The sequence below is a fragment of the Acanthochromis polyacanthus genome, chromosome 2 (assembly GCF_021347895.1).
Source record: "Acanthochromis polyacanthus isolate Apoly-LR-REF ecotype Palm Island chromosome 2, KAUST_Apoly_ChrSc, whole genome shotgun sequence".
In the NCBI taxonomy this organism is placed as follows: Eukaryota; Metazoa; Chordata; class Actinopteri; family Pomacentridae; genus Acanthochromis; species Acanthochromis polyacanthus.
Genome location: NC_067114.1, coordinates 39203 through 43137, shown reverse-complemented (window position 1 = coordinate 43137; position 3935 = coordinate 39203). Strand labels below are relative to the sequence as shown.

Sequence of the window (3935 nt, the reverse complement as noted above, 5' to 3'; positions counted from 1 at the left end):
CAGCACATGGTCCAAATACAACCTGTTTCAATCTTCACTTTTGAGTGTAAAAAGAATGCAGGACTTTGACAGTAATTTCACAGCGTGATTTTAATAGTTCTAGAGAAGAAAACAGTTGAGCGTGAGCAGAAAGTAAGACAGAGTTCGTCTGCAGTCCTGAAATCCCTAAATCTCCACTGTTCTGTGCTCTGAAAGGGAAACTGAAATTCTGAACAATAATTCAGATGATGCTCAGAATTTCGGATTGATTTTATGAACACAGCCACAAACAAACGGATGGAGAAAGCTTCCTTTTAATCATTAGCTCATGTTTGTATAGTTGAGTTTAGTTAGCTCCATGTTTAGGCTGCTAGCAGACATAATATAACTGGTTACTGAGTGAACTACGAGCTCAGCAGTCAAACATTTGTCCGTCTGTATGCAGTGAACTTCTACTGAAAGTTTTAACAGATTTCTGCTGTTACGTGAGCACAACTTGTTACTGTTGTGGCAACGAATATTTTCTGCATCAACTGTAGAGAAGTTTCTTCATACTTTTAGATGTTTGACATCTGTCTTTGCAGCACGGAGCTGCAGATAAGTGACAGAGCTGCTCAGCCGACCCTTGATGGAACTGTCTTCTGGGATGTCATATCGATCTTCAGAAAATTCTTTGAAACCAGCTGGATAAAGTTTGACAGTCAGCATCCTCTACAGCAGCTGGATCAGCTGGATCAGTTGGTTACTGAGCAGGGAATCCTATAAGCCACAATGATAGGAACAGACCTGTCATTTCAATGAGCAAGATTGATCTGGCCAGATTTTTCTTTATCTGCCTCGATCTAATAGGGATGTGGATTCTGTCTGCAATCATTAGACACACCTTGAAATGTGGCGGTGGAAGATTTCCTAACAGCTGCAGTTTCCCAACAATGCTGCTCCTGAAAGTGTATATAAGAAAAGCTCCACGTTCAGAGCAACACCACAACAACCTCCCTGATCATCTGTGAGACAGTCTGCTGAAGCTAAGACCTGACGGTAATTATATGAAACGCTTTTTGGCAGTATTTTCTGAAGAATGATGGTTGAATATCGATTTAGTTTGTTTTTTGACTGAATAGTTCATTTGAGAAAGTTTATATTATTTTTTATTGTTTTTTTCAGGTGTGATCACTGAAACCATGCTGAAGGTAGCACTTGTTCTTGGATGCCTCCTGAGCCTCGCTCTGGCCAGTCCTGTAAGTGTGGCTTTATTATACTCAAAATAATATATATAATATGTACAATATACTATTATTGTAATAAAGTAGAATCCAGGTGACATAACTTGTGGATTTTCTACAGATGGATGGAGGACACAAACGATTTGCCCGCTCAAACGCTGGTTCTGATTTTACTTCTGATGAGGTGAGTTCCTTCTCCATCCTCTAGACTCAAACCACACATGAACATCAGTTACTATAAAATTTCTGATTGTTTGACAACAAAATGTTTCTGTTTTCCATTAAGGCTACAACTGCTACAACTACTGCTGCTGGTGCTACTACCACTTTGTCTGCAGCACAACTAACACAACTTGTCCACGCTTTTCTTGCCTTCTTTCGAGGATAATAATCTTTAGTTTTTGAGCACTTTTCAAATTCCAAGTTCATTAAAGTGCTCCACAAGACTAAAAAAATAAAACAGAGAAATCAAAAAATTGTCACATTGAAAAAAAAAAACACAATTCGATGGATGAAAACCAGTGTTGGAAAAAGTAAAAAACTTTTGAGAGAAACCAAAGACAGTTCTAATGAAACTACATCTCCCGTAAAATCAGGAAAGTATGCTTTAAGAAGTAAACAGATCTTAAAATCTGTCCTTAAACACACCTCCTGTTTCCTACTGCTGCTACAACTACTACAGCAGCAACGACTACAACAGCTGCTCCATTCTAATATCTGAAATGTAACCAGGAACCAAGAAGTGAATGAAAACCAGTTTGAAGTGCATTTTTAATGTCAGCTCTATTTCCTCTTGGTTTAAATGTTTCTTGAGAATTTGTTCAAATTTTCTCCTCTCAAGTTTAAATCATGTTTTTCACCTGACCACACTGCCAAATAAAGTTCATAAATGTAAAATATATGGACTCTGTTCTGTTTGTGTGCTAACTGCAGCTGTGTTACACTATAATACTATTATTTATCCTTTTAATTCCCAACCTCCAGCTATGAATACCACTGGTGGTTGATGTTAGTAAACATTTATGACTGTTTACAAAAGATTAGATAGATAGATAGATAGATAGATAGATAGATAGATAGATAGATAGATAGATAGATAGATAGATAGATAGATAGATAGATAGATAGATAGATAGATAGATAGATAGATAGATAGATAGATAGATAGATAGATAGATTTTTAGTATGTTAAATGCAGCTTCTGCTGGTTGATATGTCTTGCTATAATTACATATCAGGTATGATTTTTAAGTATATTACCAGTTAAAATCCAGGTTACAATGTGTTCACTGAGCTTTGTTTCTGGGTATTGACTTTCATTGTGAAAATGAACCCAAACATACAAATGGTTTGTCTATCAATATGTGTGTGAAAAAGAAAAACAAAAGAAGCAATGTTTCAGAAGGTCCTTTGAACATTAGGATGATTTGTTTTGACACTCTAACATCAATGCATCCATTTAAGTTTTATAAAAAATCCAACTACATTTTCTGCAATTCTCCCCATTCATGTAGCAGACGCTTTTATCCAAAGCGACGTACATCTGAGAGTAGATAGAACACAAGCAAGGATGTAGTCAGGAGAAAATCTGGAGCCATAAACTGAGTTTAAGTGTGATAATAGGAACACAGTGTCTACAGGCAGTGCAGACCTAATAGGATTTTCATTTTTATTTTTTTATTTTACATTTTTTGCAGTCTGTAAAGTGCAAAGATGTTCAGTGAAGAGCTGGGTTTGTAGTCTTTTCTTAAAGATTGAGAGAGACTCTGCAGATTGAACAGAGTTTGGTAACTCGTTCCACCACTGGGGAACCACAGAGGAGAAGTCTAGCTCTGGACCGGCCCTGTTGTGGTGGTTGGATCCAGTGCCTTATGTTGGCCGAGCATAGAGAGAGGAGGGGAGTGTAGACCTGAATGAGAGAGTTACTTTTTACTTGAAAAGCCCACATACGGAAACTTCCTTCCCTCAACCTTGGTAAGGCTCATCTTGTTTCACAAACGTTTCTCATGTCTTCGGGGCCGCACAGTGACTCAGTGGTTAGCATTGTCGCCTTGCAGCTTGAAGATCCCCAGTTCATGTCCTGGCCGAAGCCTGGGATCTTTCTGCATGGAGTTTGCATGTTCTCCGTGTGCATGCGTGGGTTTTTGTTGGGTTCTCCGGCTTCCTCCCACAGTCCAAAAACATGCTGGGGTTCATTTGTGATTCTAAATTGTCTGTAGGTGTGAATGCCAGAGTGCTTGTCTGTCTGTATATAGAACTCTGTGATAGACTGGTGATCTGTCCAGGATGTCTCCTACCTTCGATTTAAATCAGCTGGGATAGACTCCAGCCCAGCCCCTCCGTAACCCTACCCAGAGGAAAATTTTACTGCTCAATCATGTCTTAAAGACACAACAATGTGATTCTCACCTTGTTGCTCCTAAAGCATTTTAGGAGCAACAAGGTGAGATCAGTTTGAGACATAAGAGAGACATACTTGAGACCTGAGTGAGACTACAGTTGAGACATAAGTGAGACATCAATGAGAAATAGTTCCTATGTCTCCCCTTTTTGCTCCTTAAATGCTTTAGGAGCAACAGGATGAGACTGTGAGACCTAGGATTAAGCGGTGTACAGATAATGGATGGATGGACTCGTCTCCTCACATCACCTCATTGCCTCCCCCATTTGAATCTCTGGTGGGAGGGACTAAGATGTGAGGAATCAAGGAATGGAGCTGAGGATGTGTAATAA

The 3935-nt window shown here is 39.0% G+C and overlaps 1 long non-coding RNA gene across 1 annotated transcript; it reads left to right on the top strand.

The window, feature by feature from the left end:
• Positions 1-887: 887 nt before the first annotated feature.
• On the top strand, positions 888-1387 carry LOC127532439 (uncharacterized). The gene is made up of 3 exons (XR_007939884.1): positions 888-1017; positions 1144-1217; positions 1324-1387. It is a non-coding gene; the product is annotated as an uncharacterized LOC127532439 (long non-coding RNA).
• The last annotated feature ends 2548 nt before the right edge of the window (positions 1388-3935 follow it).